The sequence below is a fragment of the Lissotriton vulgaris genome, chromosome 6 (genome assembly GCF_964263255.1).
Source record: "Lissotriton vulgaris chromosome 6, aLisVul1.2, whole genome shotgun sequence".
In the NCBI taxonomy this organism is placed as follows: domain Eukaryota; kingdom Metazoa; phylum Chordata; class Amphibia; order Caudata; family Salamandridae; genus Lissotriton; species Lissotriton vulgaris.
The window spans coordinates 60,254,069-60,280,620 of record NC_141694.1 but is presented as its reverse complement, the minus strand read 5'-3'; positions in this window follow the sequence as shown (position 1 = coordinate 60,280,620).

Sequence of the window (26,552 nt, the reverse complement as noted above, 5' to 3'; positions counted from 1 at the left end):
GCCATAAATGAATCCCCCCACCCCCCATCATTTCGGAGGTGGCATTACCGAGCAAAGATTAGGAGGTGCAGGTGGTGAGGAGGTAGTGGGCACTCTCTCCGACACCTAGGGGTCCATTGGTTCCCTTCATGAGCACTAAGCTCAGGGTTGTGTTTTGCCCTGGAGAACTAGGACTGCCTGCAGGACCGTCCAAAGGAGACTCTAACTGCAGAGGGGTGCTCGGACTGAACCAAGTGAGACGATCATTTGCACACAGCTGCTCTGTTCACATTCCAGGCTCTTCGTGGTGGTTTTTCGTCTTTGAATGGGCTGAGACAGAACATTTTCTAATTTATAAACTCTCTGTTGGCAACATCTTCTTCTGCTATGTCCTAATGTGAAGCTAACACCGCAAGGCCGGCGCGGCTCACACTTTGCAAAGCTAGTCTGGCCCGAGCAGCTCCGGGGGTCTCCCTCCAGGCCCAGAGGGAACACTCGAGGACGTCCTTACAGGAAGAGAGGGAGTGAAGCCGGCTCCGAGGTCTCCCCGGGTCATGCGTTACACAAATAAACCTCCAGCGAGTTCAGTCGTGAGCGCCATCTTGCCTGAGGGCCTTGTTTCCCTTGTCCCTGCCACGTTCCTTTCACAAGGTGTTACTGGCCCTTCTGGGAGCAACTCTACCATACAGTCATTATTTTCCACGCAAAAATAATCAACTTCCCAAGTGTGTGGCCCAATGAATGTGAATATACGGTAAGCCGAGGCGTCTGAGGTCTTCTTTAACTCTGGAAAAGTCAAACCACAGGAAGTGTTTAATCTGAGGGCGGTGCTTGGCAGAGAGTTGCTTTCAGTCCCTCTTGTAAATATTTAATGGTTGCTTATGAGCTGAATTATTACATAAAACAGAAGGGCCCCGTTACAAGCCCCGCGAGTGTCGCACAGCTCGCCGGGCCAAATGAATGTTACTCCAGACTAAGGGAGGGCACGTGCAAGTGATTGGGACGATTATTACAAAAAACATCTAATAGTCATCGCGTACAGTACAAAAGGGTCTGCGTGATCCCACAGAATGCTGCCTTTGTGTGTAACCAGTATTTATTTGGGGTTGCATTGCTGGCCTTGCTCGTCTCATCCTGAGCCCAGTGGAGTTGCCAAGTTCGTATAGATTACGCTGTTTCTTGGAGGCTTGCCCACCTGGATCATTGTAGGGCTTTCGAGTAGGTATCCAAGTTGGTCCTTGAGCCTTCGCTTGCCCTTCCCTTCATGCGGAGTAAGGAAGAGCCTCTCGGCTTCTCCCATGCTGCCTCCGGCAATTGGGATTGTGGCGTGTCTGTGGAGTGCCAGGGCTAAGTATGTGTTAGAATGTTCCTGAGAACACCCAGTGCTCCAAGAATACTTACGTGTTCCAGTAAATTGGACCTTGTTAACAAGGTTCCTTTATAGGCTAGGGATGAGTTCCAAAGGGGGCCAGATTTACAAGCCCCTTGCACCACTTTTGCGTCACTTTTAACATGGGAAATTAACGCAAAAGTGGCGCAAGGAGCTTGTAAATCTGCTCCCAAATTTACAGCGCACCAGAAAGTGTACGCACCATGCTATACTTGTATCCTAGCAAATGAGTTTCATGAAGATTTTATTTAATGTTAGTGATGGATAACCCATATCAAATTCTCTACCGCAACATTTGTGTGCATCTACCACCTTAACACAAATAGACGCAAACCCTTTTCTGAAGTCATTGTCTCGGTTCTCTGATTCTACATCACCTTTAAGATATGAGCCAACTCTCTCAGGTATGAATGCCCAACAACACTATCCTGAAACACTGGAGTGGATCAGCCAGTTGGCGTATCAATGGCTGGTTGGAGTATCAATGGCCGCTTGGCGTATCAATGGCCGCTTGGCGTATCAATGCTATTGTGGGGATTAAGCAATGTTTCAAATGCATAGTCTACAAAATACTGCCATTTCATTGATTCATAGTGGATGCATGCTGTTTCAAGATGGAAGCTGTCACCTCAATTTCTCCCCTCTTGTCTCATTCATGTTTTTTCTTTCACTATTTCTCCTTTCTCGCTCTCCCTCTGCCTCTTTAATTCTTTCTGTCTCTCACACATCTTGAGCTGTCTTTCTTCTAACTTAAGTGGTGGAAACAGAATCCAAAAGGCGAAATAGTTACACAACTCGAATTTGGCGGGACATTCCTCATCTTAGGCTACATCACTTTGCTTGTAGTGCAAAATTAAATGTACAACTCCTGCGATCAAATCCACATGTGCTACTCCCAGTTCATCTTTTGATAACAAATGGGAAATTGATTCCAGCCTTGTTGACATGAAGCCAGACTCAGCTTTCAGGGGTATATGAGAAGGACCAATCAACTCTCAGTGCAGGACATTTGATATGAGGGATTTTCATTACCCTGTATATTTTTTAGGATATTTGTGTAGTGCAGAGAAGGGCACGGAGATCAGGGGAGCACTTTGATAGAATCCGGACTGATCTGCCACAAGCATATTTTTAATTAATTCCTGAATGATTGTAATGAAGCGGAAGTTCTGAGATGTAAGGGGAGTAGCCGGTCCACCTTTAAAGCATGCCACTGTGTTTTTGCACTTTTTAGTTGGGGCTTGAATCCCCATATGTGCTGCTTACTGCATCCTACCCCTGAGGGTACGCATCCCCCTCACGCTAAGCCATTTAGAGCTTCACACTGGATACTTTCATGAGTCACAAACATCTAGCATCAGTGATGGCACTGAAGGCCTCTTGTTCAAAGGATGGACTCTTAGATGTTTGGGGTGTCTACTTGACCTTTGCAAGCCCTTGACACCCCTCTCCCTGCCCTGGCCGCCCTCTGTCTGAACTATTGGGAGTGGTCCTCGGGTTATTGGTTAAAGAAATCTTTGAGTTATTCCTCTGGGTGTGAGATATTGATGTTAGGTAGTATGTTCCTATGAGTGTTGGATTGAATATAGGTTATGACGTATAGACCACTGATGGGATCCTACTGGACAGTGGAGGCCATTGAAAGAGCTTCAGAGAACAGAGTTTCATGGTCTACAGTATGACGCAGACAGGCTGCCCCATCAGTAGCAGTATTGATCAGTATTGGGATCTTTTAGGATCAGTGGGGACCACTGCCTTACCCTCAGAGAGCAGGGTATCATGCCAGCAGTATCGGGTATTATTAAGGTAGTGATCAGTACTGGGATACTCTTGGTACATTACGGAGACCCGTATTACCCTCAGAGAACTGTACACAAGGCCGGCAGGTCCAGCCGTATCAGGTATTGTTCGGATTTTGATGATTACTGAGATTCTGTGTGGACAGTGGGGACCACTGCATTACCCCAAGAGGACAGGTGTTTACTTCGACAGTAAAGAAGGCAGGTCTGTCTGGAGTATCCTAGCCGCCAAAGATCTTAATCAGGCCCTAAGAGAGCGTCGTAGTGATAACCTTGCATCAAGTACCACCTAGAGAGCCTCAGACAGGGAGGGCATAAAAACCAGGTCCTTAGGTGAAAAGAAAGCCTGAGCCCTCAGAATAGCACATTTCCAGAGATCCTCAGATTAGAGGAGCTCCAAAGTCAGTTGCCTGGGAGGAGATTGTCCAGTGTCTCAGGTGAACTCTATCCCCATCTACATCTCCAGTAGCATGTGGTCCATATACCTGCTTCCTTACAACGTAATTGCTTAGAAATACTCAAAGAAGTATATTCACTGAAGCTCTAGAGGAACTAGAAGTCAGATTGTGAAAGCATTGACCACGAGGACAACACAGTGCGGTCACATGCCCTACTTTAGCTCCTCCTTAGTCTTCCTACTTGATGCTGAGATGTCAGGGGAAAAACAAGAATGGAAACCATAGAAAGTAGACTTGTCTGGAAGCCCGGTTGTGTTGTTTTCTTCCGGCTGCGTAACTAAGATAGCAGTACCTTTCTAAAAACAAATTATTGCACACTCTTTTAATTTCATATAATTAATGATTGTATTGGGATACAAACTTACACAACATCTCTCCTGTGGTAATGGGGCTAAAAATAATGTCTTTTTTCAACATCTGAAAGTAGACCGCATTACTTATATAATTTAGGAGACATAGAGGTCTCTTGAGTCTGACTATAAGAAACAGTACCCCCTTCAGATACCATTCCAGTTGGCGAAATGGGCATAAACCGTCATCCATATTACGGTCACTGTGGAGTGGCTCTCCTGCTGGTAACCACCTGGTGTAAGAGAGGCAGTGTTTTGTCCCCGTCCTGGGGAGGTGCTCGTATAGACCTGGTTAGTGAGGTCCACCAGAATCCGCAGACCCAGCAGTCAGTGCCTCCTGCTGACACCGCGTACAATAAGACCAGTAAAAAGTTGGTCTTATCTTGGGCTCTTTAACCTCTGCCTCTTCAGCAGTGCATTTAAGTGATGGAAGTAGTGGTTGACCTCACTTGACTGGGTCACTCATGCCTACTGGTGAATCCGATTGGCTAGCGTTGCTAACCCTGCAGCAATGTGCCCAGTCTTTGAGACTGCCGAACTCTGGGAGTCCGGCTCCTGACCTAACCATGTGCAATAGGTGTGGGTGCAATTCAAGTTTAGACCACAAACTTTTGCAAAGTTTACAAACATAGCATTTCGCAAATGTGTTTACTAAAAGAGGGTACTGACACGTTTCAGAAAGTAAAGGGTTTATTAGACAAGACAGACGTAACCAGCAGGTTCTCCAGGTGAGAACCCTAGCAGCATTCCACCAGGAATATAGAATTTTCTTCAACACTCAATTCTTCCCACATCCCCCTCACTTCTTTATGAACTAAGACACCAACGGCCAGATGTAGGTAATTCCGATTTACCTACTCTTAAATACCGAATCATACCGATTCGGTATTTAAGAGTAGGTAAATTGGAAGTAGGCAGATGTAGGTAATTTTTCTTTTATAATTACCGATTCTGTAAGATTCGGTATTTACCGATTCGGTAAATACCGAATCGGTATTTCCCATTGATTCCTATGGGCCTTGAAGCCCGTAGGAATCAATGGGAAATACCGCTTCGGTATTTACCGAATCAGTAAATACCGAATCCTGGCAGGGGGATCGGGGTGTCACTTTGACACCCTGTAGCACCCCAATTGCAGGCTTGTGTGCCATGTGGCACACATACATGCCCTAAGGCATGTCTGTGTGTCACATGGCATAGGTGTACATGCACAGATGTGCATGTACACTGGAATTCGGTATTTCACCACCCAATAGGATTGGGTGGTAAATACCGACTCCTAAAGGGCCTGTGGCACTCTTTGAAGTGCCACCTACATATGGATTTACAGAATCTGTAAATTTACGGATTCGGTATTTTACCGATTCTGTAAATTTACCGAATCGGTAAATATACTGATTCTGTAAATATGAGGCCCCCTACATGTCAAATCCCAAATACCGGTCGGTCGTTACCGACCGGTATTTGGCGACCTTCATCTGGCCCCAAGAGTTAACGCCATGTAGTAGAAAATATTACTTCCTTGTAGTGCTACGTCTGCATTGTAGAAATTTTCATTGAAGTCATAAAAGTTAGAATAATTTCCTGCTGAATATGTGGCCACAGAATTTACAACTTATAAGGTGAGTAAGATGGGTATTTAAGTAGAGATGGCGCGTGTGTCTAGAGTCTCTCCTCACTAAACCTCTCAACATTAAAATGCGCTTCATTAGGATCATTCCAAAAGGAGAGAAAAGTGGGGGAGAGAGGGACTAGGATAGGAGGAAAAAAGGAGAATATTACAACACACTTCCTTTAATGTATTTGTCCATAGACTTAAAAACACCAGGAGGTGCAAGTGTCCAAATATCCATAGGATGAGTAGCACCTTTATAAAGTCTATCCAAAGGAAGAGTGTGCTGAAATCCACTCTGTCAGGCTCGAGTGACCCAATTTCAAGTCTGTACTGCAGCATCTGCAGTGTAAAATCTTTAAAACCTGTATAACCTGTAGGAAAAAGTGCTGCCTGATAGGCTTCCATTGAAAGCTAGGAAAAGGAGTCCTGTCTCTTCAAGGTTCTTGGAGCTTCTCCTACCCATTGTACTGGCACTTACCTCTGAGAGCATTTTTCTTTTTCTACTGTGAGTACATGAGCAATGTGTGTCTACTGCTCAACTGACTGTGGGGTGAGGGGTTTGTTTATAAAGATTCCTGGGATGCAGAATTAAGGCTATAAGTAAGTAACCTTTTCTTCTGCATCGCTGGATTTTCATTGACAGTCATAGATTTGTGACTAGAGTAGCAAGCTCACAACCTTGACAGCTGTTGAAAGCAGCCAAGAAGTAAGGAGCGTATATCACCAGCTCAGGGCCGTAACACAGGCCCCCAAGCCCCTGCAGTGTGGGAGGGCCCTAAGCTCCAAGGGGCCCCCTCGGCACTGCACTCTGGCCAGAGAGCTCCTAATTGAGCCTGGAGGGGGTCCCTCTTCGCACCGTGCAGGGAGGCCCCCTCAATTTTCGTTATGCCAGTGCACCAGCTAGTAAATCTGGACTATTCGAAGAGGTGTTTCATGGTTTCCTGGCTGAATCCAGAACTAGCCTGTGTGTCTGAGACTAGACAATAGTGTCTTATGCACGCATGTACTGACCTCCGTGCGGGGGCTTTGTAAATATCTGCTATTAGTACATTTCTGATCCAGGCAGGGGTATCTGCTTTTATCTTTAGTTTCCTGGAAGAGGTCTATTTGCTAATTGGCAACATAAGGAAATGCATGATAAAATCCATCTGGCAAATGTTTGAATCTAGCTAAACTTTGTCTGACATGACCATAATTTACAAATAGCTGTTTGGATTTTCTCAGGTCTTTTGTTTTGTCTAGGTAGAAACTAAGGGGGATATGTACAAGGAAGTGGCGGAGTGGGGCTTTAGCCTCCTTGGCTTAACTCCTCTCTCTGCCACTTCTGAAACGCAAGACTGCACCATATTTACAAGAATGTGGTGCAGCCTTGCGCTTCCCCCTGCGATGGAGCAAGGTTTAGCAACTTAGCGCCAACGCAGGCACCTCTGCACCATAGTGTGATAGAGCACGGGTTCACCTGCTGTTTTACCATACTCACCTGGGCCCATATAACATACACACTTTGAACAGATAAACCTACGCTAATCAGAAATGTAATTAACCATTCAGGACCTATACCATTGACTTACCAATCCTAGTCACCGGTACCTAGAGTCCTAAGGGATCAAGGGAGTTAGCATATTAGGCAGTAAATAAACATTTGCATTCATAAAATAACCACAGACTCTGGAAAGGTTTAAACACTTTATCTATGAAATTCTTAAATGTCAGAGTCCATACCAATTCAATTAAAGTGCGTTCTATTAGAAAGAATATGATCAAAGCAAGATGATGTGAAAATTTTATGAGACTTTCATCAAGCATTGGAACATAGAAAGGGTAAGTTAAGGGAAACAATACAATGACATACCCACATTGATTTATAATTACCTAGAATGGTTTGAAGACCAACCCTGGCCATGGGCTGGGATAAAGAACAGGACCCTCAATAGTTCAGGTGCCAACAGGACAGGACAGGTGCAGAGAAGACCAGAATCAGGACAAGTACGGACCAAATTGGATCAGGACAGGACCACCATAAATCAGGACCGGGCACCCACAGCTAAAGTGCAACGCAAGCGTCGCAACCCTCTCTGCAGCTAACAGTCGGACCCCGATTGGGTTATTGAACTCCTTCCCAGAACCCCAATTGGGTTATCAAACTCCTTCCCGGGACCCCGATTGGGTTATCAAACTCCTTCCCAGAACCCCGATTGGGTTATTGATTCTTCTGACAGAGTGCTCCGCTAGCACCTCTGCTCTCGATCGCCTATTGAGTGCATTGGGTCAGTGACAGGTCAGCTATTCGGACAAGTCGGACAAACTAGCTAGCTAAGCCTAACTTAGATATACCATTTTCCAGGGCAGTGTACCACCCCCGATGTTGCAAGTTCATGTATTCCCTCAATTTGATTGGTCAAAAGCGAGGAGAGGTCATCACACTATACCAGTTATGAGGTTACTTCATTCATATATTCAAATTAATGTTCCCTCCCATGATTTTATTTTCCCATGCACTTTTACTCCACCCAACAATGGATGGTTCAATAACAAATACAATGTAAATGTACATGTATTTATATAGCGCAAATCACTGACCGAGGTCGGTATCTAAGCGCTTGCTTAGGTAACCCATCCTGGTATTCCCCTGTGAGATAACCCCAGCAGGGTATCCACAAGGTGAAAGCCAGGCATCCCGCCGCAAGGGGCCGTTGTGGAGATTAAGCAAGCTATTGCCCAGAGTCGCAGAGTGTGAACCAGTGAGTCGAGAAGGCACCGGAGCGAGAATGATCAAGTCCGTGGAATTTTTGAGCTCAAGACCCGCCGAGGCGGGGAATTGAACCCTGGTCCAGGGCTGATCTCAGCTTCCGGGTCTGCCGCCTCTAACCCCTGAGCCACACTTCTCCACAATGTATAACTTTAGGTACATCAAGTTTATTTTGATAGGTCGAAGGGTGAGATTCTCATGAGTTTCTCCAGCAAGTCTGTTGCTGGCACTGATTCAATGCCATAGCTTGTGGACTCGGGGGATTCCAGCACATGCGTAGTCACGGGACCCAAGATAGAGCAACATTGTACTTGATTAGTCCAAACACTAGCTAATAGCAAAGTCAAAAAAGAACAGTTTTAGAAGAAAGAATAAATGAATGCACTGTATACCACTTATCTGTACTCTATTCCCATTACTTTATTTTAACTACAGCTTTAGGAATTAAGCAGAACGAACACTTTAGTAAAAAGCAGCAATGGAAGCGTTAGCATGTGAAAATATAGAGCAGCCAGCTTTAGTTCTAGTGCGCAGAAGCAAAGATTTCCCACCAAAGCAGAGAATACGTCATGTCACGTGAGTGTGACAGACACATGCACAGAAAAGTTCCCACATTGCGACGGCCATTTTAGGACGCATCGAGTTACGGTTAGTAAAGGCACATAGTAAAGCTTCCCCTAGATACTAGAAATGTCGTGTGGTGCATTATTAGTAAGACAAAACATGTTTATTAGTGCATTACGTTCTCCATTCCATTCATAAACTTTATTCGACAGTTAAGTCATAAAAGTGCAACATAAAAACATTGGTTAAATTTAACAATATACAAACACTTTTTTTTTAAAAACAGTTGAATAAATATTTAAGATACAATTAAATCTTTTGATAACTATCGAATACATTTAAAAAGAAAATTACTCTATTTTAAAGAGAAGAATAAAAGCAGTCGATAATTCATTATCCAAATTTAAGGTATAACTCCAGAAAAGGTGCAGAAAACTGACGCAGCCAAAGGAAACTCATTACACTAATCAGATATGTACGGTTGCTATAACACGAGGTCATCATAAGACATGGGATGTCATAACCAATCAGTCGCTGGCTACTCAAGGCAACGTTTTCAAACGAATTGACCATGCCCAGCTCAAGTACTTCGCCACAGCTATTGCTATAGGAGGGGAAGGGTCTGTACACAAGATTCGCAAAGCCACGGCATATCTTCTAATGCCCATCGCCTTACAAATAGGCTTTATCCACTTGCTACGTGGTGCGACATATAGTGGACAGAAAAACAGTATATGGCCTACTGTTTCCCATTGATCAGGACACCTACAGCATCTGTCACTTATAGCCCCGCCCCCCCATTTACAAGTGAATTCCCGAGTTGGAAGAGTTCCCACCCTAAGTTGGAAATACAATTTGCGATCGTATGGTATTTCAATCAGATCCCAGTACTTCTCAAGCCCAGGACAGGTCTTAAATTCAAGAAAACGACCAGTAAGATGGGTGGAAAGACCTTTGGAACATGCTGATGTAAATACCAATTCCCAATATCTTCCATTCAGAATTATTTAGAAGGAAAAACTGTGTTTAGAGGATCATCCCATAGTTCTAACATACCCAGCTTCACTAACAGGGATCTAATCTCCTTCAACCATTTGATTTTGTGGAAGGAATCAATTTTTATAACATCCATAAGGCACTTGACATAATGCGAGAGTTTCTCTGTACACCATACCCTATGCCAATATAGTAAAGGGCAAAGCTTGGCTAGATCTTCCACAGGTTTCTTGCCAAGATCCAATAATAAAGGTCTCAGGGGGGTACTTTGAGGGAGACTTGTAACTTTGCGTAAGAACGCATTCTCCAACATAGTCAGACATTTTAAGTTTTCGAAACCCCCACAGCTCGGCTCCATATGGGGCCGAACTCAGTACCTTCATTCCATAGATATCTAGCACTGGGCTAATGGGTTTGGTTAGGGAAGTTTTAAATTTGGTTAGAAGAACACCAGCTTGCTGTTTGTGCGTCAGAGCAGCCAGATCGAGTTGGCTATTCCAACGCATATCCTTTTGTAAGGTGACACCCAAATATGTGAAAGCTTCAACCTGTTCCAGGGGTGATTTATTGATGTACACACTACCTCTAAAGGACTTGTGTTAATTAAAAGACATAAACTTGGTCTTAGCAGTATTTATTTCTAGGACGCGAACATGGCAAAATTCTTCAAATCGCTGTACGGCCTTCTAGAGACCACTCAAGGTCTTTGAAATGATCAAAGTATCATCCGCAAACATGAGGATTGAGATGCGAATACCTGCCAGCACCGGGGCGTCAGTGGGGGCCAGGGAAACATAGTCAGCTACCCCATTGACGAAGAGTGAAAACAGGGTAGGCGCCATAACGCATCCCTGTCGCACTCCTCTGCCAACGGGGAAGGTTTCCGTTACTTCACCCTGCGCCCCCCACCGGACCTGGGCAAAGCTATCCTCATGTAGCCGGACCATAAGGGTCAACAACTCCGGGGCCATCCCCATCTATCCCAAAACGTGCCATAATTTGCTACGCGAACTAGGTCAAAAGCTGCCCTTAGATCGACGAACACAGCGTACAGGGCCCCCTTTCCCAAAACCACCGTCCTCCAGTACAGAGTGATAAAGCAAAAGATTTGGTCAATCGTACTGGTTAGGCGGCGGAAACCAGCCTGCAGAGGACTCAAGATGTCGTTGTCATCTATCCAGGCCTGCATTTTGCACAAAACTAATCTGCCCATAAACTTCTGGAACGAGTCGATTAGGCTAATTGGCCTATAATTGCCCGGAATAGAATTATCTCCCTTTTTGTACACCGGAACGATTTCCGCTCCCTTCCATGAGGGGGGGACATCAGCTCCTTGGGCGATTGCATTTGCAATATAGGCAATATATAATCGCCAGATTTGCCTATCATGTACAAACACATCAGCGGGAATACAATCCATACCCGGCGCTCTGCCCCTAGTTACCGCACGTAGTACTTTATCGTAGGTATTAATTCCCCGCCTATCTGAAGGAGTGCGCCCATTAGCTGCCCTCAGGTGATTACCCATACACAGCCCCTTTAATTGGATGGCCGCCTCGGTCCACTTTTGTATAGGGGCCAACTAAAGACAGGGGATATCCCACCTGGTATCTTCCTCCTCAGTAAGGTATTGATCGTCATGCCCTAGTGTCTCAAAAGTTGTATTGAAATCCCCCGCTACAAGAGGCAAAGTGTTGGAAGGCATAATCACCAGTAGCTCTTCCAATGCGGTTAGAACCTCAGATTTGCCCCCCCCCCCCCCTGGAAGGCCTCTTACATAGACATTAAAAATATTAGGCTAAAACCTGAAAAGGTACTGAATCTCACTGCAAGGATGTCGTTATTACATACAGGATGTTGCTGGACTTTACAGCCTAAGTTCTGCCTAACCCATATGACTAGCCCGCCAGCCGGGCGGCCCCTGTCCTTCTTTACCGCTGGTACATAAAAATTAAGATAGCCCAAGTGGAAAACAGGATCTACTGGCCATGTCTCCTGAAAGAGACAGATATCAAATTTATCAATAAAATCGGACCACTCAGGTGAGGCTAATTTGGGACCCAGGCCCGCTAAGTTCCAAAATATCATAGAGGTAGTCCCGTGCTTACGAAACAAACCACCATGGGAATCCACCCTGCCTAAAGAATTACACTGCCTGTTTACATTACCCGGCCCAGTAGGTAGAGTCAAGGTTATTTCTCCCATAGGTGGAATCAACAACGTCTCATCACACTTGTGGACCGGATTAGTATTCCCTACACCTGTTTCGATACCATTTGGTTGAGGGGCTAAAATCCCAACTTGGCCGTTAACTCTACTCACAGTTGAGTCTATTCTAATTCTTGATTTTCCCTGGATAGGCTCTAAGGGATGTACCCTATACCTGGGCGAGGGAGACCGTCAATCGCAATCCTGCAACCGAGACAACCTGTCAAATCTATTAAACAGCCTTATGCCTCCTACATTTCCCCAAGACTCTATCCCCTAGCTGACAACATATTTACAGGGGTAAGATGTAATACTGGATAGACATAAGTTAGTGGTAGGGAGCATATTAGCGTAGCTGTACTTGCCACGGGTCATTCACAAATGTGTTCCGCAGCCCTTCTGTCCCTAAAATTGACAATTATACAGTCTCCTTCTATAGACTTTTTACGCGGTCCCACTCAATATACACGCCTTACAAACAAAATCTCAGCCGATACATTCCTAGGCAATGGACGATTGGAATTAAGCCAATGGATACACTTATTCTTTAAGTCCCCATACTCCTCCCTTTTGTCCTGGCTTAAAGAAGGGACCCCCGCGAGTACTACCGCGTAAGGGATAGATTCGGGAGGAAGGTCAATACACTGCAATCTTTTTGCTAGTGGCAGACAGGGGGTATCCAGATTCACTTCAATATCATGAGGTACCACCCTGTTAGCTTCCCCCATCACAGCCCCTCCACCCAACATAGATAGACTAGGCACAACTTTGGTACTTGAGGAAGGTAAAGGGGGATTATGCGGCGGCACAACACGATCAGTGGGCTCGACAGGTTTACTTGTAGTCAACTGTCCGTTAATGTGGCCATTTTCATTCGGATGCCCAGTCAAAATTGTTTGTTTGCCAGTAGGACCTTTGGCCAGAGCTTCAGTCCGTGCCTGTGCCGAAGCAAATGACAATTCAAGGCATACTAGTCTATTTTCAATAGTGTCAAGTCTTTCATAAATTGGGAGACATGTTTCTTAAAAAATGGATTCCAATTTGGACCAGAAGTCCAACCCCAGCTCTGCAGGTAACTCGTCACCAGGGGACGAAGACAGGGTTATAGCTTCACTAGGGGATTGACCTGGATCCGGACTATGGAGCACTGATGGTATGGCGTTCTTATCAACTGTATTAACCTTCTGGATTTTAGCTTTCCTTCCTTTGGCATTTGCGCCCCCTCATTTCCTTTTGGAAGTTAGGCTTGACATTGATTGGGTCAAACCCTGCTTAGAACTATATGCAGACCGGGTTTTAACGCACAATGCCCGAGAACCAGAAGAAATACCAGGGTGTGGGTTAGATGCATTTCTGTGAGTCAATATTGCGTCCTCTATTACAGGAAAGCAAGTCAGGCTTCCAACTTTGTGCGATGCACTGTTCCCCGGACCTTCATCGTTGTAGTCTGCCTCAATGGACTCTATAGCATGATGTTGTAATGGCGACCGAGCCTGAGCCAAGTTACCCAATGAAGAGCGTTTTTCTTGAGAAATATCGAAGGACTTTTCAGTCTGGACAATTTTGATGGGCTAGAATCGAAGACACTCTTGTTAAGAACTGGTCCAAGGTTCCCACTACGGAACCGCTGCCAATAGACTTTCTTCCTTTTCTGCCCATAGAAGAAGACATTTTGTGGTACAAGTAGAATCAAAGCCTTGGGATTGCTAAGAAATATCTTTAGCAACTTGCAAAGTGGTTTAACTTGCACTAACCTCTGGGTGAAGATGTTCGAAGAAGGTCCCGTCCCGTCCTGTAACGTTCTCCAATGGGCTCAAATGGGCTCGCCCTTGGCCCGGGCTTCGCCGGCGCGCGCCCGCGCGCATTCTGCGAGGCGGGAGAAGGTACTCAGTTAAATACTCCCGCTTGTAGGTAGGAGGGGCGGGTGATGTGCGTGTCGCCCCCGCAGCCTCCTGGGGGTTGTGGTCCGTCCTTATGCCCCGCAGTCTCTCTGCTCCACCAACGCAGCGTCTCCCGCAGAGCGGGAGGCGCAAGAAGTATTTAAAGGTCCCCGCTTGTAGGTAGGAGGGGCGGGTGATGTGTGTGTCACCCCCGCGGCCTCCTGGGGGTTGTGGTCCATCCTTATGCCCCGCTGTCTCTCTGCTCCACCAGCACAGCGTCTCCCGCGGAGCGGGAGGTGCAAGAAGTATTTAAAGGTCCCCGCTTGTAGGTAGGAGGGGCAGGTGATGTGCGTGTCGCCCCGTGGCCTCCTGGGGGTTGTGGTCCGTCCTTATGCCCCGCAGTCTCTCTGCTCCACCAGCGCAGCGTCTCCCGCAGAGCGGGAGGCGCAAGAAGTATTTAAAGGTCCCCGCTTGTAGGTAGGAGGGGCAAGTGATGTGTGTGTCGCCCCCGCGGCCTCCTGGGGGTTGTGGTCCGTCCTTATGCCCGCTGTCTCTCTGCTCCACCAGCCCAGCGTCTCCCGCGGAGCGGGAGGCGCAAGAAGTATTTGAAGGCCCCCGCTTGTAGGTAGGAGGGGCGGGTTATGTGCGTGTCGCCCCCGCGGCCTCCTGGGTGTTGTGGTCCATCCTTATGCCCCGCAGTCTCTCTGCTCCACCAGGGCAGCGTCTCCCGCAGAGCGGGATGCGCAAGAAGTATTTAAAGGTCCCCGTTTGTAGGTAGGAGGGGCCGGTTATGTGCGTGTCGCCCCCGCGGCCTCCTGGGGGTTGTGGTCCGTCCTTATGCCCTGCAGTCTCTCTGCTCCACCAGCACAGCATCTCCCCATTACGTTTTATTTCAAGAAGATTGAATCCGAGCAAGTTTCTTTACGTGCGAAACCTTGCTCCATCAATCCCCTCTTTGATGATATTTTATATCATCACAAATTACAGAAACACATGCCAACTTTCAAAATTTACTCAGCTCTATTTCTTCAATCACTCTTTTAGGCTTTATTTATTTTATTTTATTTTTATTTTGAAAGTTTTATATAGCGCGGACAAGATCCTTGCAGATATCAGAGCGCTTTACACAGAGAAGTACATGGGCATGGTTAAACAGATAAATCAATAGGTCAAATAATACAAGTAGGTGGCAACTAAGCCCAAATAGGCGGCTACAAGGCCACACATGTGAGTAATAGAGCAGTTAATACAAAATCAAAAGGGCCAAACAAGTAGTATAGATCGGTGCAGAGTACTAACAGATAGTAGTTCAGGTGTATTTAGCCATGAGGATAGCTTTTACTTCATTTTTAAAGAGTGTGGTGGAAGAGATAAGTCTTGTTTCGGGCGGGAGAGAGTTCCAGATCCTGGGCGCCATTCCCGAGAAGGAGCGCTTATATGTTTTTTCCTTCCGGAATCTTCGAGGTTTCAACAGAAGATTGTTTGAGCCTCTGGTATTTCTAGCTCCTCCAGAGATTGTCAGTTTCTGAGCGAGGTATCTAGGTGAGTTTAGATGTACCGCCTTGTGTGTCAGGCAGGCGATTTTCAGATGTATTCTAGCTTCAAATGGCAGCTAGTTCAGGGATCTCAAGTCCGGGGTAATATGGGAGTGTTTTTTTGACCCAGTGATGAGTCTCGCTGCAGCGTTTAGAGAAGCTCTTAGGGGTGTGGTTGTAGTTAGGGGGAGTCCACAGAGGGCGATGCTGCCGTATTCAATTCGAGGGATGACTAGTGCTTGTACTGCGGTTTGGAAGTCTTTGGCTGGGAGGAAGGGTTTAAGTTTCCTCAGAGTGTTGATCTGGAAGTTTGCTCCCTTTGTTGCCTTGCTGATATGTTGCTGCATGCTCAAATTGGTGTCGAGTGTTATGCCTTGGGGGACTGTAATTTGAGATAGAGTTGGGTGTCATCTGCGTACATGTGAAAGTGTACATTGGATGCTTGTAGCAAGGTGGTGAGCGGTTCCATGACTAGGTTGAATAGAGTTGGGGATAGCGAGGATCCTTGGGGGACACCTAGCGTTACGGGTATTGGCGAGGACATCCTGTTGTTGCTCTTGAATTTCTGCGACCTGTTGTGAAGAAAGGAGGTGAACCACTTGAGAACAGTTCCAGATAAGCCCATTCTTGTGTTTAGGAGCTCTAGTAGATTCTCATGTTTAACAGTATCAAATGCTGAGGAGAGATCAAGGAGGATGAGGAGGCAGGTGTCGTTCCGGTCTAGCATTTGAAGTGCGTCGTCAATTATGTGAGTCATAGCCGTTTCTGTACTGTGCCCTGCTCGGAAGCCTGACTGATGCGGGTTGAGAAGATCAAATTGATCAATGTGTTTGGCCAATTGTAGTTGTGCACATTTTTCCAGCAGTTTGGCGAGGGTGGGAATGTTGGTAATGGGACGGTAGTTGTTGAGATCAGAGGGGTCGGCTGTAGGTTTCTTTAGGAGAGGTGTGACCTGACCAACTTTTAGTGAGTCAGGTATGCTTCCCTGTTGGAGAGAGCTGTTGATAATTTTAGTCCAGAGAGGGATAAGCAAGGGGGTAAAGTCTTTTACTGCTGCAGCAGGAAGGGGGTCCGTGAGGTGATTGGATGGTTTCAGGGTGCTGAGCAGTTTGCCAATTTCTTCTTCTGAGTATGTGCCAAAGGTTGACCATGTGGCATTGTTTTTTGGTTCAGTGGCTGCTAGGCACTGTGGTTTGGAGTAGAGGCTTGCGTCAATAAGGAGGTCGCTCTTTATGTTGTCAGTTTTTTGGGAAAAGAAAGCAGCAAAGTCTTCACAGGAAGGCGCCTCACGCGCAGTGATGAGTGGTTGGGGTTGATCCTTGGATTGTGATCTGATTAGCTCAAACAGTTTTCTCGGACGGTTTTTTGCTTGGTCGAGCTGGAGGCTGAAGAAGTCTGATTTTGAGCGTTTTATTTTCCTGAAGTAGGCGTTTCTCTTTTCTTTTAGGTCTTTTAGGTGCATTGCCGATGGAGCTGATCTCCAGGTACGCTCTGCCATTCGCATGTCTCGTCTATCTTCATTGAGTCTCCCGTCGTACCATGGTTTGGAGATTTTAGTAGAGGTTCTTTTTAGCTGCAAAGGTGCAACCAAAGGTTGTTGCAGAATTACCTGGACTGCTTTCTGCTCCGTGAACGCTGCTGTTGGGCTCCGTTTTGTCTACGACTTTGCCCGCCCGCCTCCCGCTTTCAGACACACTCACTGGCGGTGGAGCGCGGCGCTGAGGCAGGAAACTACGTTTCCCAGCAACCCCAGCGGCACCGGCCGCGTCAGTTTCGCGCCAGGAGGCGCAGAAATACGGAGACACCCCGGCCGAGGGGGTGTTGTTGCAGAATTACCTGGACTGCTTTCTGCTCCGTGAACGCTGCTGTTGGGCTCCGTTTTGTCTACGACTTTGCCCGCCCGCCTCCCGCTTTCAGACACACTCACTGGCGGTGGAGCGCGGCGCTGAGGCAGGAAACTACGTTTCCCAGCAACCCCAGCGGCACCGGCCGCGTCAGTTTCGCGCCAGGAGGCGCAGAAATACGGAGACACCCCCGCCTCGCGGGACGCGAGCGGGACGCCGGGCTAAGCCCGGGCAAAGGGCGGGCCCTCTGTGGCCCTCAGTGGCCGAGGTAGGCTGGGCTGGGCCCCGTCATTTTAAAGTTTCTTCTGTACTCCAATTCTATCTCGTTGTTGGTCCAAGAGAAGTGAATACCTCCGTTTGTACAAGAACGCTGGCCGTATTATTGTAATTTTCAATTCATATCTGTGTGTATCCAAGTTATTTTTCACTCTCATATTTGGAATATTCATTCCTACATACGTCGTAGGTGTGGGAAGCTTTGATCTAAAAAGATGACTAAAAAGCTCCGTTCTGGCAGAATGGTGGGTGGAAGAACCTGCGCCAAAACAAAATCTAATCCCCTGAGAAATAAATCAGTGAGTAACCCGCTGCTAAAGGGTCAATGTCAGCTCTTTGAACTATGGGAAAAACCGGGGGACAAACTCCTAATGTCCGGTGGAAATGATAACATTGCCCAAACAAACCAAGAGGCTTATACTAATGTTGTACATAGCAACGCTCTGCCTATAACTTCTGAACCAGTACAGACGATACCCACTGATTCTCCTAGTATTGTACACTTTGAGGAGGACGGGGCTATTGATCCTCCTGCAACTTTGCCTAAAGGCGATTTAGTTAATGACCCCGTCCCTCTCTTGGAGCCCTCTTTGAACAGTATGGATGGGCAGGTTTCATTACCACTTTCCATTGACCTTGAACTTTGTGGCCGCTATGTGAAACCTGACAGCCCGGATGTTCCGAAAATTAATAAACTCCCGGGAAGGGCGACTCCATCTGGGCTCCATCTCTACAGTAGTACCCCCTCTGTTGGCAAACATGATATGTCTGACTTATTAAGTACTTCTAGGAGTCCAATTCTTAATCTTTCTGGCTGTTGCCCTACAGTTGGGGCAGTAGATAAACCAGTATCGGAATCCCTTATTGCCTTGGAACACCTGTTAGCCTCTATTCTGTTTCTCCTGGGGAAATTTGTTGGTAGCTCGGACTGCATCTTGGATTCCGTTACACAAATTTTGGAACATTTAGTTCAAAAAGCACCGGAGAAGAAGATCACCCCACTCCTCCCGCAAGTCATTATTTTGAAAAAGGGGGAAACTGAGGTGTGTACAGAAAACTCGAAGGTCCCAGCTCCAATACCTTTGGTAGATCCTGATAATAGTGTTAAAGGCCCGCCTGTAACCACCGAAACTACTGCAACTAAGTGCACTACGAAGGGGGATTTAGAGTTGGAAGATGGAAGTATGCCCAAACTTGACTGCCAGGTACCACAAGATCTGTTTCCTATCTTTTGTGCGGAAAATAAAAAAGCAACTACCGAGGTTAACCTAGAAGTAAGGGAAAAAAATGGAAAACATAAAAAATACAAAGGAAATAAAAGGAAACCGGTGCGAAAGCATAGGAAGAAAAGACAGAAGCGAATCATTTTTCAAGACTCTTTACATCTGAGTGATGGGGAAAGTAGTGCCACTGAAATTATTACATCAAATGCAGAGGTGGCCTTGGAAATGTGTCTTAGTTCCCATACTCCTGAGACCCCTGTAATCTCTCTACCTACGATTGGGGAGGTCCCAATACAAGAAGCTGGGGTGGGTTTAAAATCTCCCCTTGAACTGAATCCAGGGAATGTTAATCAACTGAAATCCGGGGGTCTTAACCCACTGGCTTCTCCTTTCACTATTATAGTGGGGGGACAGGAGCCGCCAATTGCTCCCCATGAGCAAAAAGAAGCTTTATCTTATGTGGACACTAATGTGTTGGACTTTTTGCCGCTATTTGATAATGATTTACTTTTAAATAGATCATGGTTACTAAAACGTTTTGGTGAAATAGATAAGTTACAGCTCATCCAATCAAGTGATATTGAGCTAGTCTCTCTGTTGGGGGGGAAAACTGTGTCGAGTATTAGGGTGAAATTTTACTCAAAAATAATTGTAAATTTGGTCTTGCAACAGGCAGAGTGCTTCCAATGTACAGGCATTGATGTCCTTCCTATAATGAATTTTGGTTATAAAGATGTGTCTTATAGGATGACCCAAAAAGATGATAAACAAACTGGGATCGGTTCATCCTTTAAAGACTTAAAGATCTGGGTAGCAAAAGGGAAACGCTTAGTCTCCCAGATAAAACCACTCCCACTGACCAAGAATTCCTCTTTGTTAGAGGATTCTAATCGATGGAACTGGTTGCATAGTGCTCTAGCAGCTAAATCCACAGACAATCCTAAATTATTTCAGCATCTTTAATAACCAATTGAAAATTATTTCATGGAACGCAGCCGGGATACACAATAGCCCAGAGAAACTGGAGTTTTTATTTACGTTGGGTGCAAACGTAATTTGTATCCAAGAAACCTGGTGCACCAGTAAACTTGATGTCAGAAATGACTATTTTGTGTTGGAAGTCCCGGCTGTTGCTTCCAAGAAAGGCCATGCTAAAGGAGGAATCGCTTGCCTGTTATCCAACAAAGTGAATTGGAAATTTGCTCAGTACATCGACCCTAGTAACCTCTTCCAGGCTATATCTATAGCAAATCTTCCCACACTTCCCATGAAGACGTCTGTTGTTATTATAAATGCTTATATTCCTCCCGGAGAGTGTTTTAACTGTGTGTTGAAGCAGGTATTTCAATATATTGGCCTCATTAAAAATAGAACTCCCGCCCCACAAGTCATATTAGTAGGCGACCTAAATTGCAAAATATCTAATTCTAGTATGAATCTTTTCAGAAATAGAGCAAAAGAAGAGGCGTTTTTTATACCACAATCTGTTTTCCCAGATAAAATCACAACTAGCAAAAGAGGGAAGCTTCTCCTTGAGGAATTATCGATAGTCGAGGGGCTTATCCTAAATGGGAGATTCCCCTCCGATGTACCTGCAAAATTTACGCATAATTCTCATGGCAAGCCCTCTATAATTGATTATGCGATATCTGATTATGATATATTCCCGCGCATTTTGGATCTTATACTAGTTCCTACGATGCTGAGTGATCATAATATAAGTATCCTGGCTATTTCTTTAAAACCACCTAGTACGGCATCATGGTCTCTTAATGGTGAAGTTACGGACTTTCATGCTTCCTCTGGTAGATGCTTCTGGAATCCATCTGCAATTGCTAGGGTGCATACCAGTTTGTGTAAAACCATGGCAGACCTGAATGCTTGGCATGGTTTAGAAATATCCAGTTTCGAAAAATTTATGCGGAACATTATTCTAGATATTAAAAAAGCTAGGTGTCCTTTAAAGCGGGTATATATGCCCAGTGCTCTGAGAACATTAAATAAAGAGATAAATAAACTAGTACGCGCCCAGTTTCTAAACAGAAACGGGGAACGGGAAAAAGAAGTATCTAGGTTAAAAAGAAAGAGAGTTAGATTGAAGGCGACAATAAAAAAGGAGAAGGAAGACCTAGTATGGATTAACCTAAGGGAAGCTGTAGTGCATGGCAAGATCCGTGAATTCTGGTCTATAATTGGGAAGGAATGTGGCAATAGAGTAATCCCTTGCTCTATCCCTATTGCCGAAGATGTCTGGTCTTCCTATATTTGGGAGCTCTACGGGGGGAATGGTATCATAGAGGACACTAACTTCCCTGATGTAACCTCTGATGGTGAAATTATCTATCCCACAGAGGAAACAATAGTATCGGCCATAAAAAATATGCGTTCGTCCGGTGCAATGGGACCGGACGAACTCCCCATGACTGTTCTCAAGCAGGAGCCTTTACTTTGGAGTAAAATTCTTTACCCTCTATTCAAATCCTGTTTTGAGACAAAAAGGGTTCCAGCATCTTGGAGGGGTAGTATTCTGATACCCATCTTCAAGAAGGGTGCAAGGGAAGTCCCCAGTAACTACCGCCTGATTGCGCTCCTCGACTCAGTCGGCAAGATTTTTGCAAAATGTCTCTTAAGGCTACTTTCCGACTGGGTCGACGAGAACAATATCTTACCACGCGAACAAACGGGATTCCGTAAGGAACATGGCACGTTAGATAATTTAACCGCCCTGCACGTAATAGCTGACAAGTATACGAAAGTAAGACGGGGATTTGTTTATGCAGCCTTCATTGATTTCTCCACAGCGTTCGACAGAGTAGATCGTGGAACGCTGTGGAGAAAATTATCTTTTCTTGGAGTACCCCCGTACTTGCTGGAGCTTGTCCGCTCATTACATACGGAAACATGGTGTAGGGTGCTGCAGGGGGGGGAAAGAGGTCTTTCGGATCGTATCTCTTCCCTTAATGGTCTAAAGCAAGGCTGTCTTCTAGCGCCCCTTTTGTTCTCCCTATACACGCAGGATTTGCCTACCGTGGTGGCGGCCTGTGAGGGCATTGCTCCAGTGATAGGGGGGGCTTCTGTTTCTTGCTTGATGTACGCTGATGACATCCTCCTCCTTGATTTGACACCGAAAGGTTTGGCAAATAGGTTGCAAGCCCTTAATGCTTTTGCAGTCTCCCACTCTATGAAAATTAACATCACCAAAAGTAAAATTATGTGTATAGGGGGGAGAAGGAAGTGCCGCTCGGAAAACTTCGGCTGGCACATCGGTGGTCAAAAATTGGAGGTCGTTAAAACTTACACCTTTTTGGGGAAAATCATCGCGGCCAACATGAGCGAGAGGCCTCACATCGAATACTGTGCACGAAAGGCTATAGCACATGGCAATGGCCTTAAAACTAGGCGTGGGCGGAAAATCCGTTCCGCTCGCGGATTTTGCGGATTTTTGGGAAATCCGCAATCCGCGAGATTTGCGAATTTCCCGCAAAATCCGCAAATCCGCGAGCAGCGGATTTTGCTCGCACTGCTCGCACTGTTCGCGTGAGTTCGCGCCCCGCGAATAAGTGCAAAATTGCAGAAATACGATTTTAGCAAAACTGAAAGTAACTACTTACCAGGTTCAAAAGTTCAGGCTCATCATTAGTAGCCATTTCCTGGCGTGCTTCCTGAGGGGCCCCTCCAGAGTTCAGTTGCCAGTTGAAACTAGTATGTGACCCTGCTCTGAACCTCAGAATAGTTACACATATGCCACAAAGGTCCTGAATTACAGCTAAGGGAGACAAGCAGGAGCCAGGCTGGAAGTTAAAATCCATTAATCAGCCCCTAATTCATTATTGTCAGTTGGGGCAGGGCAGGTGTTGTAACTAATTTTGCAACAATGAAAGCACTTAGCAAGTGCAAAAGATCACTAATCAGGGCGCACTAAGGAAGCAGGTGCCAGCTAAAAAAATATTCTGTGACACATGAATCAGCCTTGCCGAAAATAATGTACACTGGACAACCAGAGGGTGTGGTGATGAAACAGAGGGTGGCATGGGTGGGCCAGAGGGTGGCATGAGTAGTCAGAGAGTGGCAGTGGTGACAGAGAGTGGCAGTGATGAAGAAGAGTGTCCCAAACAGGCTGGACACGTAGAAACAACAAGTTCGCGAAACTTGCGACCCGACAGGTAAGTTCGCAATTTGCGAAAGTGTACAAAACCCTCGCGAACTGGCAGAAACACGGGCGAACACAAAAAAAAAAAAATCCGCAAATTCGCGGGAATTCGCGGATTTTGCGGATTGCGAATCCGCAAATCCGCAAAATTCGCGAACGCGAGATCCGCAAAATTCGCTCATGCTTACTTAAAACACTCTACTCAGCAACTGGCAAAAGACACTTTGCCTCTCTGCTTGAAGTATATAAAGCTAAGATTCCCGCTACCCTCATTTACGGCATTGAACTCATAGATATAAAACTATGGGATTTCTGCAATAAAATCGAAGGGAAACTTCTGAGATCCCTCGCATCCCTAAATACTAACTGCTCTTTAGCAGCATGCAGACTTGAGTTTGGGCTAAGGGGTAGCTGGGTACAGGGGCTCTGTGCCCTGGTACGATGGGTGGCCTCTCTAGCCAGAGCGGAACCGGGGACAATGAGGGCTCTGCTGAAGAGTGAATTATTAGGCAACTTTAAAGAGTTTTCATTACTTGTAAAGAACTTCAGAAAAGCGGTGACTATTCTGAGGTTGGAGGAAGGTACTTTGTTCCAGTACTCTCCAGTACAACTAAAAATCCTGCTAAAACAGGCATCATGGGAACTATGCTTTCTAACCGATAAAAACATATTACAAGGAAAAGGGGGTTGTGATCTTCTCCTTAACTCATATGTTGCCAAAAAAGCAGTAAATTATGTTTTATGGAACTTACCCCATGGCATCAGAAGATTCTGGTTCCTTCTTCGGTACGATCTATTGCCATTAAATGTACTTCTCTCTAAATGGCACGGTTCATCCAATATGTGCAATTTTTGTAATATTGGTATACAGGACCGTATGCACGTTCTGTTGATCTGCCCAGCACTTCGTACTTTGCGCCTTAAATGGCTAAAACCTATCTGTCTCCGCTTAGGTATATCTACTCTAAATATTTTTATGCAATATTTATATTGCCCTCCAAATGAAGTGTTCTGCTTCTTCATTTTTAAATTTTTCAAAAGTTTTTTAGATATTTATTAATGTCATTTATTTATTGTGCCAGCTCCTCTTTGTGCTTACTTTAATGAATGATTTTTTCTTTGGACTTGATCGACATATGTACTAGAAATATTGTATATAGATGAAATATAGTGTTTGATGTATTATTACTTGTATTGGTGGTATGTCTTTTATGTGGCCCTCAATGAGAGCCAAAACATAATAATAAAAACTTGAAACTTGTGCAGCCTCATTAATTATGGAGGTCATAGCGTTGAGATACTGGTCAGTCAGTGTTTGAACGTTCGAATCGCCTGTCGGTGGCAGTAGGAGATTGCATTCCCCATTATTCATGTGAAAGTTTTTAATTTGCTTATATAAATCCCCATTTAATTCTTCAAGCTCAATTTCATGGAAGTTTCTTTACTTTCCTTTCTTATTTACTGTATATGTCTTTTTGTGCTTACAACATTTGCAACAAATTATTATCCCTAAAAACAGTAGGGCTACTCCCACCATTGCCATCAGTAGTTTACCTACAAAACTCTTTCCTACGTTAGAAAACCAACTACCTATTGAAGAGAGACCACTAATTAGTCTCTTCCATGCACTGTCAACCTCCAGTGGTTTCAATTCTTCTCTCAAATGTGTAATGTTTCTTGCATATTTTCCAATTTCAACGCTTTCGTCTGGAATATAAATGCAATAATGTTGCTTCTTCAGCATTCTACAGACTCCGCCCTCTTTTGCTAATAATATATCAAGAGCAAGTCGATTGATCTTACCGCAACTAGTTTGGTATTGATCATTAGAAACCCACTAGCAGTGTCAGTCGATAAGCGATCCACCACTGTTGACAATTTGCAAATTCTTTAAGTGTTCAGAACCACTCCAAATGAAGGTATTATTGCACTTACTATGTCATCTACAATTTCAGCAAACGTTGCTCTTTTACTACGAGTTAATCCAGTAGTTTCTTCATTGCTTCCAGTGATTTTCTCTACATGGTACACCTTTGGGAATACTATCCCAAAATAGCAATTCCCATACCAATGATCAGGCAATTTAAAATAGGCCTTGTTCCCACAAATGTAATAAATTCTAGGGAATACTGGTTCATTTCCATCTTTGAAACCCCAACGCCCAATAACTTTGAAATTATGTTCACATTCATTGGTTCCAATGAGTATATTGTTATAATAATCTGTTTTCTCTTCATGGAGACAGAGTTTCCCTTTCTTTTCGAAATCCAGCAACATAGCAGCTTGAGTCTTGCCATTAGGGTTAAACTCTTTATTTTCAGCCCATTTAGGATTTTTTTTGTTTATGATCAGATGCTTTCTTATGGAAATCCTATCTCCTTTTCTCGACTAAATCTAAAAACATCTTTTCTTTCTCCCGTAATATGCATGTTAGATTGTCTTTGTGAGCCTTAGCTCTATCTATTGATCCTACTGTTAGAAAATAATCACCCATAAAGTGTGTTGAATCTCTAGTATAAGAAATACAATTTTAATTTCTATGTAAAGGAACTTCAGAAAAGATTACATCAAAATTGGAATAATAATACTGTAATTTTCCAGTTCTATAAAAACAATCACCACAATCCAATGCCATCCATGCCCTCAATGATGTTTAAATTCAAGACACCCCACAGAAAGACTAGGCCCATGCACCGCTGAGTACCCCTGGGCATAATGGTTGAAAGCAAGGCAAACTTTAAGTTGTGAAAAAAGTTTTAACACTGTAGTTGCAGCAACTGCAATGCCCCAAACAAACAACACCAACTTACTTGTAAAATCTCAAGTCCAAAAGTGATCCAAACTCCAAAGTCCAAAAAGTACTCAAATACAAATATCCAGCAGCAGCCACAAAAAGTAATCCTTCTAGCTCCAGATCCAAATGAAAGTAACCAGGACATGGACAAAACACTGGGAGGAGCCTGCTGGACAGGAACAGGAAGTTGGGGACTCTGGGGCACTTCCTTCCTCCCACCCCCCCCCCCCCAAAATGGACTCCTTGCACCAAAAAGTGCAGCCAAATATCAATCTGAGGAGTTATTCTGATCAAAATCATAATTTTCAGAAGGTTTATGCTTCCTGCAGTGGATTTCTTGTGCAGAATTGCAATTTTTGCAATTTCAGGAAAGCGAGCTGTTCAAATCTCCCGCCGGAAGTCAGCTGCGCGCCCCATCTACGTGTTCGGCATTGTTTACTCCCGCAATGCGTAATCGCGGGCCCTTATGATGTACTCGCGTTGTCAAACTCTCGCTGTGCAAGATGGCGAGCCGCGATGACGTAATTGCGTTCAAAAAACTCTCGCGTGATCACGCAGCAAGATCGAAAATGGCGCAGCACACGCAAGCCGGGAGAAAAACAACTCGGCGCACTCAGAATCACGGTAGGTCAACGCCGCGCGCGCGATATTTATTTTTCAAGCGCGACCAAGCAAAATAATTTGCAGCTTGCGAATTTACTGATTTTTGGGCACATTTGCGTGATTCACGGACTGCGAATTT